The 17130-nt window shown below is 43.6% G+C and overlaps 1 protein-coding gene across 2 annotated transcripts in view; it reads right to left on the reverse strand.

Moving 5' to 3' along the window:
- Positions 1–13599, reverse strand: part of LOC110509413 (serine/threonine-protein kinase PAK 3) — a 130856-nt gene extending 117257 nt beyond the window's left edge. The window contains exon 1 of one of the 2 annotated variants that reach the window (XM_036967363.1): positions 13509–13599. The gene's annotated coding sequence lies outside the window, so the exon portion shown is untranslated. The remainder of the gene's footprint in view (positions 1–13508) is intronic. The other variant, XM_036967364.1, reaches the window with a different exon arrangement.
- Between the last annotated feature and the right edge of the window lie 3531 nt (positions 13600–17130).

Consider the following 17130-nt stretch of genomic DNA (forward strand, 5'->3'; position numbering starts at 1 on the left):
ATTGCTAGACAGCCATTTTCAAGTCTTGTCCCAGATTTTCAAGCCGATATAAATCAAAACTGTAACTAGGCCACTCAGGAACATTTAGTGCCGTCTTGGTAAGCAACTCCAGTGTGTATTTGGCCTTGTGTTTTGAAAAACTGAAAAACTCCCCAATCCTTAAAGATTATAAGCATACCCATAACATGATGTAGCCACCACTATGCTTAAAACTATATGGAGAGTGGTACTCAGTAATCTGTTATATTGGATTTGCCACAAACATAATACTTTGAATTCAGGACAAAAAGTCTGAAAATGTTTTTGCAGTATTAATTTAGTGCCTTGTTGAAAACAGGATGCATTTTTTGGAATAGAGTGCAGTCGGAAATTATTCAGACCCCTTCACATTTTCTAAATGTTGTTATGTTACAGCCTAATTCTAAAATTGATTAAAGAAAGAAATCCTCATCAATCTACACACAATACCACATAATGACAAAGCAAAAGCAGGTTTGTAGGCATTTTTGCAAAAGTATAAAAAAAAACTGAAATATATTCAGACCCTTTGCTATGAGGCTCAAAATTGAGCTCAGGTGCATTCACTTGTCATTATGGGGTATTGTGTGTAGGTTGATGAGAGAAAAAAACACAAGTTAATCCATTTCAGAATCGGGCTGTAAAGTAACAAAAAAAGAGGTCTGAATACTTTCAGAATGCACTGTATCTTTATTCTGTACAGGCTTCCTTCTTTTCAATCTGCCATTTACGTTAGTATTGTGGAGTAAGTCAAATGTTGTTGATCCATCCTCAGTTTTCTCCTATCACAGCCATTAAACTCTTTAATTGTTTTAAACTCTTCATTGGCCCTTTTGTGAAATCCCTGAGCAGTTACCTTCATCACTGGCAAGAGTTAAGAAAGGTGTCTGAGTCTGTGTCACGTTCTGACCTTAGTTGTTTTATTATGTCTTTGTTTTAGTATGGTCAGGGCGTGAGTTGGGTGGGTTGTCTATGTTCTTTTTTCTATTGATTTGGGATTGCTGTGTTCGGCCTGGTATGGTTCTCAATCAGAGGCAGCTGTCAATCGTTGTCCCAGATTGAGAATCATACTTAGGGAGCCTGGTTTCACTTTTGAGTTGTGGGTGTTTATTTTCCGTGTTAGTGTTGGTGCCACACGGGACTGTTTGGGTTTTATGACTTCACGTTTATTGTTTTGTTCAGTGTTCATTACTTTATTAGAAAACATGAACACTTACCACGCTGCGCTTTGGTCCTCACCTTCTTCCACCACAGACGACTGCTACACTTTGTAGTGACTGGGTGTATTGATTCACCATCTAAAGCGTAATTAATAACTTCACCATGCTCAAAGGGATATTCCGTGTCTGCTTCATTTTTTTTTAACCCATTTACCATTAGGTGCCCTTCTTCGCGAAGCGATGGCAAACCGCCCTGGTCTTTGTGGTTGAATCTGTGTTTGAAATTCACTGCTCGACTGATGGACCTTACAGATAATTGAATGTGTGGGGTGCAGAGATGAGGTAGTCATTCAAAATCCATGTTACACGCTATTATTGCACACAGAGTGAGTCCATGCAACTTATTATGTGACTTGTTAAGCAAATTTTTAGTCCTGAACTTATGTAGGTTTCCCATACAAAGGGGTTATATACTTATTGACTCAAGACATTTCAACATTTCCTTTTAAATTCATTTTTAAAAAATCTAAAAACATTATTCCACTTTGACATTGTGTCACGTCTGCTTCCGCTCGTCCCTCGCCCTGGCGCTGGAGGGCGCCAGGTTGCCCTGCATCACACACTCCTGCCATCCATTACGCACACCTGCCTTCCCTCGTCACGCGCATCAGCATTATTGGACTCACTCATCACCTGTTTATTTCCGCCCCTATATTTATCAGATCCCTGCTCTGTTCCCCACTGCTGTATTGTATTGTTTTTGTCTTTAGTATTAGTTTACTGACTCTGTTCCTGTCTCGTTCCATGTCCGTTATTACATTAAATGTTTGACTCCCCGTACCTGCTTCGTCTCTCCAGCGTCATTCCTTGTGACATTATGGGGTATTGTGTGTGTAGGCCAGTGACACAACATCTCAATGTAATCCATTTTATATTCAGGCTGTAACACAACAAAATGTGGAAAAGGTCAAGGGGTGTGAATACTTTCTGAAAGCACTGTCATCCCGAAATTATCCATAAACTCTATGTAATATTCTTTCTATATGGAAAACACCCACATTAAAGTACACAAACTGAAAGGAATACATATTATCTTCAACAGAGAACCTGATACTTCATACGTTTTTATTCTACATCTGCATTGCTTGGTATTTGGGGTTTTAGGCTAAGTTTCTGTATAACACTTTGTGACATCTGCTGATGTAAAAAGGGCTTTATAAATACATTTAATTGATATATCTGAAGGCCTTTTGGAGTAATGTTTCACACAAGTTACTTTCATTAACAAATTCACAACTGCAGAAAAACCCTTCCAAATGTGTATCCTTACTTCCCACTTTGCATGTCTTACTCTCTCTGGGCAACAGGTGAGAACTTTACACTTGGGCAAAACCAGGCCTTTAGACATACAGTCAGAATATCTGAATAAAGGTGTAAACTCAACAATATGGAGCAAAATGACATCTTAATGAGAGAGAAATGGCTCCAGTTAATGAAGCACAGCCTCAGGCAATCTCCTACACAGAGTAGGCTGGAAGAGACAAACGTGTCTGTGGGGAATGTCATGTGTGTGTTCTGTTCTCACACATCACATTATGTATCAACTGTATTGGTCTAGAGGAGCAGATAGACCTGGAGCCGTGCATCTTCATCTTCATCACCAGGACTTCGAAAACACCACATAGCTACACTGGTCCTTTATTACTCCAAGTTAAAGTCTGAAGTTTACATACACTTAGGTTGGAGTCAATAAAACTAGTTTTTCAACCACTCCACAAATAACTTGTGCACAAACTATAGTTTTGGCAAGTCGGTTAGGACATCTACTTTGTGCATGACACAAGTGATTTTTCCATTAATTGTTTACATAAAGATTACATTAAGATTATATTAAGTTAAAATAAGTGTTCATTCAGTATTGTTGTAATTGTCATTATTACAAATAAACGTAAAAAAATTAAATAATAATAATTGGCCGATTAAATCGGTATCTGTGTTTTTTTTTGTCCTCCAATAAATCGGTATCGGTATCGGTATCGGCGTTGAAAAATCATAATCAGTCGACCTCTAATCCTAACTGACCTAAGACATGGACTTTTTACTAGGATTAAATGTCAGGAATTGTGAAAAACTGAGTTTAAATGTATTTGGCTAAGGTGTATGTAAACTTCCGACTTCAACTGTACGTGTGCCTACAATGAGGCCTAGAGACTAGGAGAGGGATGAGCTTCTCCTGCATGGTCCTGGAGTTTAGTGATGGAGATAGCACCTGCTCTTCACAGGGCTGCCCGCTGGGATGCCTGAATAATTCAGCCAGCCCAACATTACCAGAGTCAACAGAGCTGTCCTTCTGCCCTCCGCTCCAGGCCCTGGGGACTCATACCACCAGTCCTCTGTTCTGTCTTTTATGGAAGGCATAGAGGAGAATGCTAACTACAGCCTAGGCAGGACGCCTCATAAGATTTTCCCCCAATTCTAATGTACCCTGGTCACTCGTTGCTGTTCCCTCTACTTGCGAAGGAAATTCTGAAGCCATAACTCTAGGCAATCATCAACATCATAATCCACCTTGCAAACTGAATTCAGTGTAAATCCAGCTTTAGACTGAGACAATGTTTCTCATAAAATAATGGGGACCTTTAAATTTCATGTCATTCTATTCAAGGGGAATATTTCTTGAAAGGCCTTTGGTGACATAAGTAGACAAGAATCTAGTGCATATTACCTTTTCAAAGTCTAGCCAGGCAGCTTTGAACGTAGTTTGTTGTCAGTAACAGACAAAGTCTACTTCATCAGCCAGAGCAGACATCAGTCAAGCCTAGTACCACACAATGTATTAGAAATGGATCACTGGTGTGGTGGGTAGTTGCATATCCTACTGCAATATGGTTCGTTCAACAAGGAGATCTCAAGTGCTGCTCAGAGGGTGGTTATGAAACGCACCTTTGAATGTAAAGTAGGGATGGGGGAGTTGTTGAGTGGACACTTGGGACCCGGGGGGAGGGGTGTGTATGTATCTGTGTGTGAGTGTGTGTGTATGTATGTGAGAGAGAGAGAGAGAGAGAGAGAGAGAGAGAGCACTATGTCACGTCAACACCATATGTGGCATTATGAGAAGAACTGCAAACTGAAATCCCCTCTGACAAGTATGTGATTGGACATCCATCTCTAACAGAAAACATGAACTGCTTCTTGATCTGCTCTCTTGTACATCTGATTTCTAAAGATGAAATACCCTCCAAACTGATTCAAATAAGATGGTTGAAAACATCCATTTTCATAATCCAGCTGCAGAATTACTGTTTAGAGAGACATTCTCCATACATGTTAAACAGATGTTTAGGATTTGTCTGGCATTGTGACAGCAAACAAAATAGACAGTAATATAGACCAACTAAAAACTATTATCTATGTCAAAAGACTATTGAGCACATATGCCACAATCGGACTGCTTAAATACAGTAGATGTATAACCTAGTATTTGACTGCACCACTATCATTATAGCATCCATAGTTTACATATTCAACAACTGAAATCAAACTATGTCAAAAGACATTCTACTGGACCTCCAGAGTGGCGCAGTGGACTAATGCAATGCATCTCAATGCTTGAGACCACACTACAGACCCAGGTATGATCCCAGGCTGTGCCACAACTGGGAGTCCCAAAGGGCAGCACACAATTAGCCCAATGTTGTCCGGGTTAGGTTTACTTGGCTCATTGTGCTCTAGTGACTCCTTGTGGTGGGCCGTGCGCCTGCAGGCTGACTTCAGTTGTCAGTTGAACAGTGTTTCCTCTGACACATTTGGGCAGAGGACTTCCGGGTTAAGCGGGCGGGTGTTAAGAAGTGTGGTTTGGTGGGTCATGTTTCGGAGGACACATGACTTGACCTTTACCTCTAATGAGCCCATTGTTGTAATGATGAGACAAGATTGTAATTGGATATCACAACATTGCGGAAATACAAAAAAATTATAATAATAAGAAAAATACATTCTACTGAAGAGCATGCAAGTATGAATAATCTGTGAAATAAGTGTGATATTTTTGTTGTTGTTGCTGTGTTTATTTCTCTACTCTGAAAATGTCATATACTTTGGAAAGTATTCAGACCCTTTGACTTTTTCCACATTGTGTTACATCACAGCCTTATTGTTTAATGGATTTTAAAAAATCCTCATCAATCTACACATAATACCCCATAATGACAAAAAAATAGGTTTGTAGACATTTTGCAAATTTATGACAACACCAAAACAGAAATACATTATTTACATAAGTATTCAGCCCCTTTGCTATGAGACTCAAAATTGAGCTCAGGTGCATCCTGTTTCCATTGATCATCCTTGAAATGTTTCTACAACTTGATTGGAGTCCATCGTTCATAAATTCAATTGATTGGACATGATTTTGAAAGGCACACACCTATCTATATAAATAAGGACCCACAGTTGACTGTGCATGTCAGGGCAAAAACCAAGCCATGAGGTCGTAGGAATTGTCCTTTGAGCTCCGAGACAGGATTGTGTCGAGGCACAGATCTGGGGAAGGGTACCAAAACATTTCTGCGGCATTGAAGGTCCCCAAGAACACAGTGGCCTCCATCATTCTTAAATGGAAGAAGTTTGGAACCACCAAGACTCTTCCTAGAGCTGGCCGACTTGCAAAACTGAGCAATCGGAGAAGAAGGGCCTTGGTCAGGGAGGTGACCAAGAACCCGATGGTCACTCTGACAGAGTTCTAGAGTTCCTCTGTAGAGATGGGAGAACCTTCCAGAAGGACAACCATCTCTGCAGCACTCCCCCAATCAGGCCTCTATGGTAGAGTGGCCAGACGGAAGCCACTCCTCAGTAAATGGAACATGACAGTTTGCCAAAAGGCCCCTAAAGACTCTCAGGCCATGAGAAACAAGATTCTCATGAAACCAAGATTGAACTATTTGGCCTGAATGCCAAGCGTCACATCTGTAGTAAACCTGTTACCATCCCTACGGTGAAGCATGGTGGTAGCAGCATCAAGCTGTGGGGATGTTTTTCAGCGGCAGGGACTGGAAGACTAGTCAGGATCGAGGGAAAGATGAACAGAGTAAAATACAGAGAGATACTTGATGAAAACCTGCTACAGAGCGCTCAGGACCTCAGACTGGAGCAAAATATCACCTTCCAACAGGACAATGGCCCTAAGCACACAGCCAAGAGGAGTGGCTTCGGGACAAGTCTCGGAATGTCCATGAGTGGCCCAACCAGAGCCTGGACTTGAACCCGATCAAACATCTCTGGAGAGACCTTAAAATAGCTGTGCAGCGACGCTCCCAATCCAACCTCTCCAAATACAGGTGTGCCAAGCATGTAGCGTCATACCCAAGAAGACTGAAGGCTGTAATCGCTGCCAAAGGTGTTTCAACAAAGTACTGAGTAAAGGGTCTGAATACTTATGTAAATGTTATATTTCCTTTTTTATATATAAATTAGCAACAATTTCTAGAAACCATGTTTTGCTTCGTCATTATGGGTATTGTGTGTCCTCCAACGAACCATCAAACAGGCAAAGCGTCAACACAGGACTAAGATGGAATCGTACTACACTGGCTCTGACGCTCGTCGGATGTGGCATGGCTTGCAAACTATTACAGACTACAAAGGGAAGCACAGCCGAGAGCTGCCCAGTGACACGAGCCTACCAGATGAGCTAAATTACTTCTTTGCTCGCGTCGAGTTAAGTAACACTCAAACATGCATGAGAGCATCGGCAGTTCCGGGCGACGCACTCCGTGAGATCACGCTCTCTGCAGCCGATGTGTTTAAGCCTTTAAACAGGTTAACATTCACAAGGCCGCCTGGCCAGATGAATTACCAGGATGTGTACTCTGAGCATAAGCTGACCAACTGGCAGGTGTCTTCACTGACATTTTCAACCTCTCCCTGTCTGAGTCTGTAATACCAACATGTTTCAAGCAGACCAAAATAGTCCCTGTGCCCAAGAACATTAAGGTAACCTGCCTAAATGACTACCGACCTGTAGAACTCATGTCTGTAGCCATGAAGTGCTTTCAAAGGCTGGTTATGGCTCACATCAACACCATTATCCCAGAAACCCTAGACCCACTCCAATTTGCATACCGCCCAAACATATCCACAGATGATGCAATCTCTATTGCACTCCACACTGCCCTTTCACATCTGGACAAAAGAACACCTATGTGAGAATGCTATTCATTGACTACAGCTCAGCGTTCAACCCCATAGTGCCCTCAAAGCTCATCACTAAGCTAGGGACCCTGGGACTAAACACCTCCCTCTGCAACTGGATCCTGGACTTCCTGACGGGCCGCCCCCTGTATGCTCTCGTTGGCTGTTCCTCCCTACATATTCGTCGCCAAACCCACTGGTTCCAGGTCATCTATAAGTCTTTGCTCGGTAAAGCTCCGCTTTAGCTCAGCTCACTGGTCACCATAGCAACGCCCACCCGTAGCACGCGCTCCAGCAGGTATATTTCACTGGTCATCCCCAAAGCCAACACCTACTTTGACTGAAACGAATTGCAAAAATCACTGAAGTTGGAGTCTCATATCTCCCTCACTAACTTGATTTGTCAGCTGTCAGAGCAACTTACCGATCGCTGCAGCTGTACACAGCCCATCTGTAAATAACCAACTACCTACCTCAACCCCATATTTGTTTTTGTTTTTCTGCTCTTTTGCACACCAGTATTTCTACTTGCACATCCTCATCTGTACATATATCACTCCAGTGTAAATTGCTAAATGGTAATTACTTCGCCACTATTGGCCTATTTATTGCCTTACCTCCTTACTTCATTTGCACACACTGTATACAGATTTTTCTATTGTGTTAATGACTGTATGTATGTTTATCCCATGTGTAACTCTGTGTTGTTGTTTTTGTTGCACTGCTTTTCTTTATCTTGGCCAGGTTGCAGTTGTAAATGAGAACTTGTTCTTAACTGGCCTATCTGGTTAAATAAAGGGGAAATAAAAATAAAAAACAAAATAATGATTTGTTACTTTCATCTATTTTTTTCTTAAAACTGCATTTTTCTTAAAACTGCATTGTTGGTTAAGGGCTTTGTAAGTAAGCATTTCATTGTAAGCATTACACCTGATATGATTTGATTGATGTTTTTTTTTAAATGTAATCCATTTCAAAATAAGGCTGTAACCTAGCAAAATGTCAAGGGGTCTGAATACTTTCCGAAGGTACTGTAGGTTTCCAATATATAAGCCTATGCCATTATTTCATTACATCAGCAAACAGTACCATATCTTTCTAGAGGCAGTAACTATGAGAGGAGAGACATTCATCTCCAGATGTGTATCCTCATATTACAAACTCTTCTGAGTTGAAGACTAGACTTAAGAATTAAATACTACACTATAAGATGCTCCTCCCTGCCTCTTTTGTCAAGCCTTCATTTGTGTTGAATGTACCCAGCTGCACCCCTCCACCCCGCTGCTCACTTGCCTGCCCTCAATCAAGCCGTGTGTCAATATTAATCAGCCCGTGGTGTACCTGCTAGCATAGAGGTGCATAAATTCATAGGGCGCACCTATCAGCACACAGGGCCCAACCCCAAGGCCCTATCCATGATGGATCTGGCTTAAGGAAGCCCCTCCCCTTGACAGTTGGCCTATTGTGTGATGTCACTGAAGCTGCCTTGTTTCCTTAGGGTAAGCCAGTTCAATAACTAACTCTCAATGCAGCCAGCAGCAACTTTTTTAATGGGAGTTTTGCAAATGAAGATGGCAATGCTTTCAGATCCAACGGCAATGCATAATCTGCTCGCCATAGAGCTGTGCATGGGTACAATAACAAGTTCACTGGTTCCATCTGGTCTGGAGGCCTGCTTAAACCAATACACAGGAGCTCCCTATGACAACGCACATCATCTAGATTGGTCATGATCTGTCATAATTCATTATAATTTATTTTAACATAATATATTTATATTTGTCTCTCAAGCACAATCCAACAGAACAGCATACAGAAAAACAAAATGTTGTGCAGATTTTGAGTTGACATGTTCAAATCTTTTTTCCAAACAGCAAAAGCATGAGGACTCATAACACAGCACATAAGCTTGGGGAAGTTCAAAGTGAGACAGTGACAGAGTGTGACCAACATCCCCAATCAGAGGCTGATCAACAAAGGGGTGATTAATGTTGCCAGCTGGGACCTTTCTCACAGAGACGCTCTCTCTCTGCCGCACCTGCTGGAGCACTGCCCTCACAGAGACGCTCTCTCTCTGCCGCACCTGCTGGAGCACTGCCCTCACAGAGACGCTCTCTCTCTGCCGCACCTGCTGGAGCACTGCCCTCACAGAGACGCTCTCTCTCTGCCGCACCTGCTGGAGCACTGCCCTCACAGAGACGCTCTCTCTCTGCCGCACCTGCTGGAGCACTGCCCTCACAGAGACGCTCTCTCTCTGCCGCACCTGCTGGAGCACTGCCCTCACAGAGACGCTCTCTCTCTGCCGCACCTGCTGGGGCACTGCCCTCACAGAGACGCTCTCTCTCTGCCGCACCTGCTGGAGCACTGCCCTCACAGAGACGCTCTCTCTCTGCCGCACCTGCTGGAGCACTGCCCTCACAGAGACGCTCTCTCTCTGCCGCACCTGCTGGAGCACTGCCCTCTCAGAGACGCTCTCTCTCTGCCGCACCTGCTGGAGCACTGCCCTCACAGAGACGCTCTCTCTCTGCCGCACCTGCTGGAGCACTGCCCTCACAGAGACGCTCTCTCTCTGCCGCACCTGCTGGAGCACTGCCCTCACAGAGACGCTCTCTCTCTGCCGCACCTGCTGGAGCACTGCCCTCACAGAGACGCTCTCTCTCTGCCGCACCTGCTGGAGCACTGCCCTCACAGAGACGCTCTCTCTCTGCCGCACCTGCTGGAGCACTGCCCTCACAGAGACGCTCTCTCTCTGCCGCACCTGCTGGAGCACTGCCCTCACAGAGGCGCTCTCTCTCTGCCGCACCTGCTGGAGCACTGCCCTCACAGTGACGGGACAAGAGGTTGAGACACAAACAAGACATGGAAGAGAGAGATGCCAACTATACACACCAACGAGACGTACCAACGGCACGCACCAACGACACGCACCAACGAGACGCACCAACGGCACGCACCAATGAGACACACCAACGAGACACACCAACGAGACACACCAACGAGACACACCAATGAGAGGAAAGGAAATAGAGGAGATGGGGAAAGTTAAGGTAATCACTTAAATAAATTGATTTGGACAAATTGGCCACGAAAGCTTTGAATGTCTTCTTTGAGTGTCTCCTTAGCAGCAAGCCATGACACTGGACATAGCTACGATATAGTGATGGAATAGATAATTACAGCTGACCCATCCAAATGATAGTACTAACATGATTTATCTATGAAACAAACCAAAAAGATTATTTCAACAATGCTGAGCATTTAGTGCTCTGCAACTAGATGCCACTCCAGTGTTTCCTAGTAGCTACCATGCTACTTCACATAAAATGGATGAGGAAGGACGGTGAATGGCTCCCGCACGGCTCTGCACTACAAAATCATAAAGCAAAGCAGTGAATGAAAGGAAAACTGTTGCCCTTAGAACAGGGGCATGCACGCGAGTTGGCTGTCCTCTCTTCAGTTTTAGAGCGCCCCCCTGTCTCAGTCACCTGATGTATAATTACCCGCAGGCAGGTTAGGCTCCAGGCCTGTGCTCCTAATGGAGGAGCAGCTCTGCTCTAGTCTATTAGGCAGCAGGAAGGGAAGTGCATGGACCTCAGTGTTCTGCCTGGACTCACAGCAACAAAAAGGGCCAGTCTGGAGCGGTTGGGGCCCCAACCCTCAGGGAGGGCAGATGGTGCCCCAGGTCTAGCAGTGCATTAGCATGAGAAAGAGAACCAGAGAGAGAGGGGACAGGTACCCTTTCCCCTCTATTTCCCTCTGTTTTAGACCGGGGGGGACCCTCTTCTAACCCAACAGACTCTGTTGTGCTGCAGTAAATTGGAGCACAAAGGAAGACATGGTGTCAAGCTGTTGACACGTGTGAGATACACGCCATTCATAACAAAACTCAAAGAAGTAGAAAGGGGAGCCAGAGAGTCCAGCCTCCTTCCTGATTGGAGCACAGCCCAATCCCAGATGCAACTGACATTTAACGCAATTACTAACTTCAATCATTTTCACTAAAATACATTTTTAAATGCCCTTATTTCACAAGAATAATTGACTTATCATGTGATTCTTCAAGCTCGTAAAGCAAAGAGGTTACTGTACAAAGTGTGATGATGTCAATGGCTCATCTCATATCAACAACGCCATACTGCAGAGCACAGCACAATCACACTATCAACATGTAGGCTCTATGACCTGACATGGAATCGGTATTAAAAGTGACCTCACCTTTCTCACAGAGATGCCCAGCTCTAACTGACTGTTAATGGGGTCATGCCAACAGGGGTCATGGCCTGGGGTGTTGACATCTTTTGCTGGGGATTACAACGTGTGTACCACCAAGCTGAGTGAAACCACTATGAAATACCAGCCTATAGCTGCGTTTACACAGGCAGCTCAATTCTGATATTTTTTTCACAAATTGGTCTTTTGTCCAATCAGATCATCTCTTTTGCCAGTAATTGTGCAAAATATCCCAATTGGGTTGCCTGTGTAAACGCAGCCATACATACAGGCTCATTCAACCTATGCACATTATTGAAGAAAAAAACTCAAAAAAAGAATGTTTTTCTGGTCCTTGTAGAGTTTTGTCTCCCCCCTGTGTTCATTTAGGATAACAACCAGTGTGTTGTCCCCATGGATACTGACTTATAAACAACACAGCTGTGAAGTTGTCTTGAAGTTCGATGTTCGCTTAACATTCCCATCTAATAAATATAACAAACGAACACCAGCACATGGAATGGTGGGATCATAGCTGCTTTTAGCAACGCGGGTGTATGTAATACACTAGTGTTGCTCCCCATTGTAGCCCATTTGGGTTGCACAAAAACATTCCACGAGAAGCCAAAAGTTAAATCAAATGAAATATAAATTTAGTGTGTCGGTCGGCAGGACGTTTGGTGATTATGACGAGGGAATATGAATAAATGTTCTAAAAACAGAATGGGGTATTGTGTGTAGGCCAGTGACACAAAATCTATATTTAATCCATTTTAAATTCAGGCTGTAACACAAGAAAATGTGAAAAAAAATCTAGGGGTGTGAATACTTTCTGAAGACACTGTGGAGGCCTGAGGGTGTTACTGGACTGACAGTGACAGGTTCAAATCCCATTTGGGCTAACCACTGAATTCACTACACCGGTGTCACAAGTGGGGTTTTCCTCTATCTGTCCATTTACAATTAGAGATGAGAATGCAATGACATTTATTATTTATCTATCCGGGTACTCAATAGAGGCTGTAGATATACCATACCTGCTCTCACAGACTCCAAAACAAGCTTGGGTAAGACTTTAGTTGTGAATGCAATTATATTTTTGTAAAAATTGTTATTCATTAAAAAAAACATTCCATTGGAATATAAACGTATTAGCAAATAAACAATTTCCTGTTATGAAACCATTTAGACCTATATCCATGGTCCATAGTCAAGTTTATACGTGGCATTTTTCTCTGGAAAAGTTGCCAATTGCATTTTTAACCGGGTTGAAAAGCACGCGCCAAAGCAACCTCTACTCACCTACGTCGCAGTGGCCTTCTTCCGGAGTTCAAAACCGTTCATTGCAATGGAAACACGAATCTCAGGCGAGAAACTATGATTTATTGAGGTCAGGTTCTGGTCAAAATTCCGACTGAAAAGGGTGTTGACTTTGCGATGCAAAGCTCACCCGTGGCTCAACCACCTGTTAGCTCTAGTCTACAGCAGCGTGGAGTGGGACATCAAAGCAAATCCAATCCAGAGACACTTCTCACCTTTATGTCACAAGTGTGCGTTTTGGCGACGTTAGTATTTCCATTTGTGCCCATATCGTTTTAGTCAATAGTATGCTAATTGATTTTCAAGGTTAGCCCTAGAACTAGACTATAGGCTACCAATGACCTTAAAGGCCTACCCACACAAATATTTGCGCGCACCTATAACAATAAACTGAGAGCAGAAAATCCGGAAAACATTTTTGGGGCAAATATTTCAATTATTTCAACTTTTAAAATAAGACAGGTTAAGTTAAGTTCATTACGCGACGCGTCACCTATGTTCCATGGGATCAGTTACATATAACTCCATGTGAGATCGCTCCTACTGTGCCAAACAAGTTAAAACATCCCTTGACAGACAACACATAAGAAGGCTAAATGCATCCTACATTACCTGTCGTTGTTTTATTGTCTTGGGACCATGATGAGGACAGGTCCGCCACTCCGCGTTACATGAGCTTGCAAATGATCCTTTCACATATAGGGCCTAGGTTCAACAAAGAAAAGCGTCTGCACCCTGAATCCTTTGAACTTACCTTTTGAATTTTCTCACAACAGCCAAATAAATGTCAGAGCGCGTGGCAATTAAACACTTAACGTTTGTGGACGCGTGCCATTTGCCAGCAACTCCATGGACCTACAGTGCAATTTAAAATTGCCTAAAATGTTTCGAATATCTTATCTAAGTCTAGTGCCTTCATTGTGAGTATGACTGAATTTAACTGTGAAAGCATCGGAGGCAAATCAACACAACTTAATGAGACTAAGTTAGGCCTTTCTTTCTTCGGGCTCCCGAGTGGCGGAGCGGTCTTGAGCACTGCGTCTCAATGCTAGTGGCGTCACTACAGACACCCTGGTTCGCTTCCAGGCTGTATTCCACGCTTCCAGGCTGGACGATTGAGGCCTAGGGTTTAGCCGGTGTAGGCCGTCATTGTAAATAACAATTTGTCCTTTAACTGACATTCAGTAATTAAATAAAGCATAAAAAAATAAATCTAGTCTTACTTCTTCAACATATGTGACCATAGATAGTGTGAAGATAATGTTGATAATAGCATTTTGTGCTCAAGTTTTTAAAGGTCTATAATAATCTAATCAAATCAAATATATTTATATAGCCCTTCTTACATCAGCTGATATCTCAAAGTGCTGTACAGAAACCCAGCCTAAAACCCCAAACAGCAAGCAATGCAGGTGTAGAAGCACGGTGGCTAGGAAAAACTCCCTAGAAAGGCCAAAACCTAGGAAGAAACCTAGAGAGGAACCAGGCTATGAGGGGTAGACAGTCCTCTTCTGGCTTTGCCGGGTGGAGATTATAACAGAACATGGCCAAGATGTTCAAATGTTCATAAATGACCAATGTGGTCAAATAATAATAATCACAGTAGTTGTCGAGGGTGCAGCAAGTCAGCACCTCAGGAGCAAATGTCAGTTGGCTTTTCATAGCCGATCATTAAGAGCATCTCTTCCGCTCCTGCTGTCTCTAGAGAGTTGAAAACAGCAGGTCTGGGACAGGTAGCACGTCCGGTGAACAGGTCAGGGTTCCATAGCCGATCATTCAGAGTATCTCTTCCGCTCCTGCTGTCTCTAGAGAGTTGAAAACAGCAGGTCTGGGACAGGTAGCACGTCCGGTGAACAGGTCAGGGTTCCATAGCCGATCATTCAGAGTATCTCTTCCGCTCCTGCTGTCTCTAGAGAGTTGAAAACAGCAGGTCTGGGACAGGTAGCACGTCCGGTGAACAGGTCAGAGTTCCATAGCCGATCATTCAGAGTATCTCTTCCGCTCCTGCTGTCTCTAGAGAGTTGAAAACAGCAGGTCTGGGACAGGTAGCACGTCCGGTGAACAGGTCAGGGTTCCATAGCCGATCATTCAGAGTATCTCTTCCGCTCCTGCTGTCTCTAGAGAGTTGAAAACAGCAGGTCTGGGACAGGTAGCACGTCCGGTGAACAGGTCAGGGTTCCATAGCCGATCATTAAGAGTATCTCTTCCGCTCCTGCTGTCTCTAGAGAGTTGAAAACAGCAGGTCTGGGACAGGTAGCACGTCCGGTGAATAGGTCAGGGTTCCATAGCCGATCATTCAGAGTATCTCTTCCGCTCCTGCTGTCTCTAGAGAGTTGAAAACAGCAGGTCTGGGACAGGTAGCACGTCCGGTGAACAGGTCAGGGTTCCATAGCTTTTATTTTTCTGTTGAACATCAATAAAACAAACGGACATACTGGTAAATATTTAATCAAGGAATGGTTTTTATTTGGTAATAACATAGGAAAATGCTCTAAGAATAAATTAATGTGCAAAATAGACTAGATAAATATGACAGAATAATATAACTTATGCATAGTACATATTGTGATGGTGGAGTCAATATTTACAGAATGTACATTTGCTGCTCTGCTAGATCAGGGCCAAGGCCCCCACACAGACTGGCTGCCTGGGAGGTTCTGGGATTGGGCTTCTTTGTCAGCGTGTCTGTGTGGCAGCTGGGGAGGCTTGGGATCTCCATGTCGGAGTGGAGCTCTGTGAGCATGAGACAGATGTCTCCTGTAGACTTCACAAAGCTGTTGTCTGTAGTGGGACTCCTGTATCTTCATCAGGTGTGAGGACTGGTGGCACATTGTATTGGGCAGATATGTGACTTCGGTGTTCATACAGGCATGGCTGTTCAGCCGAGCAGAGAAAGTAGAGTTCAGTGCTGCCTCCAGCTGCAGGCCCTCCTCTTCCTGCCCCAGGGAGTGTGCAGCTCTCTGCAGGCAGCCTGAGAAGCCATCCTTCACCTTTCTTCCTGTCCACATCTCCAGTGTTCTGGAGAAAGAGAACAGTGTGTTCCAGGATCTCAGCTTTCTCAACTCTACGCTGAGTCACCCTGTTGGAGAGAAAGAGAGGGCAGATTAATGCACAGTCATGCTACACTTCTCAGATGAGCTGACACCTGTATGAGCTGCATTTAGAGCAGAGTCAAGTTAGAGGTGAACTTCATACCTGAAGTAGTGGTCCCTGCAGCAGCAGGGTTCTCAGGCTCTCCAGACTGTGATTCATTCTCTCTCTCCGACGTCTCTCCACCTGAGGCTTGAGGAGCTACAAGAGAAAGAAGAAAGGAGATCAGACCAGGGAGATTAGACCAGTGTCTCTGGTAAACCAGTGTGTCTGAAACAGTCACTTTGTACTACAGTAAGGGCTCCTAAAACCTAAATCTATGTACATGGTAGGACTAGTTACTTTGGTACATTTTAGGAACACATTGTTATTCCAATATCAGTCAACAAGCTGACAACAAAATAGGCCTACATGTTTTAGTTAAAATCGATTTTGATTGACTAATATGTATTGCAGATATACTGATAAATATAATCACAACAAAGGTTAAATTCTTAACATTCTGACAATTTTCCTGTTCTCTTTTTCCCCAAGTGGTTTCGTGTTTGTTAATCAACAAGCGGCTGTTGTCCTTCATCCAGAGGTCAGAGAATGTCCAGATGTAAATAATCAAGAAGAACAGTAGTATTTCTCTGTGCTGTGTCACTGAATCTAGCATTCTGTCTCTGAACGACTTTTAAGTCCATAGGAATACGAGGTGACTTTGTACTCCTCCCATTGCCACCGGTAGCCGAACCCTGAGCTTCCCGGCACACGCCTTGTACTGTTGAAATACAGTAGAGTAGCCTGTATAAGTTATAAATGTCATACAAAGTGAATTCGTGGAAGTCAGGATAGTCTTAAGGAGGATAAATAGCATAATGGGGTGTACCAATCTGTAGGCCTATTGAAACATGGCCAATGTAACCCAGTGAAGTGATGAAAGTAGTTGGTTTAAGTTAGTTTGACACAGATCATTGTCATGCTTTCTCACGGTGTCCCAGGTTTAACAACTTGTATATCAAATAGGACCTCATGGTGCTTCCGTAGAATCCATCACATCCGCAGTAAAACCCCTGGGCACGTGTGTTAAAGCGCTAACAAAAGGCACGCGTATTGTAATTATAACAATGGAGGTGTAGGCGAGAGTCGACGAGTCTCCAGT

The sequence above is a fragment of the Oncorhynchus mykiss genome, chromosome Y (assembly GCF_013265735.2).
Source record: "Oncorhynchus mykiss isolate Arlee chromosome Y, USDA_OmykA_1.1, whole genome shotgun sequence".
In the NCBI taxonomy this organism is placed as follows: Eukaryota; Metazoa; Chordata; class Actinopteri; order Salmoniformes; family Salmonidae; genus Oncorhynchus; species Oncorhynchus mykiss.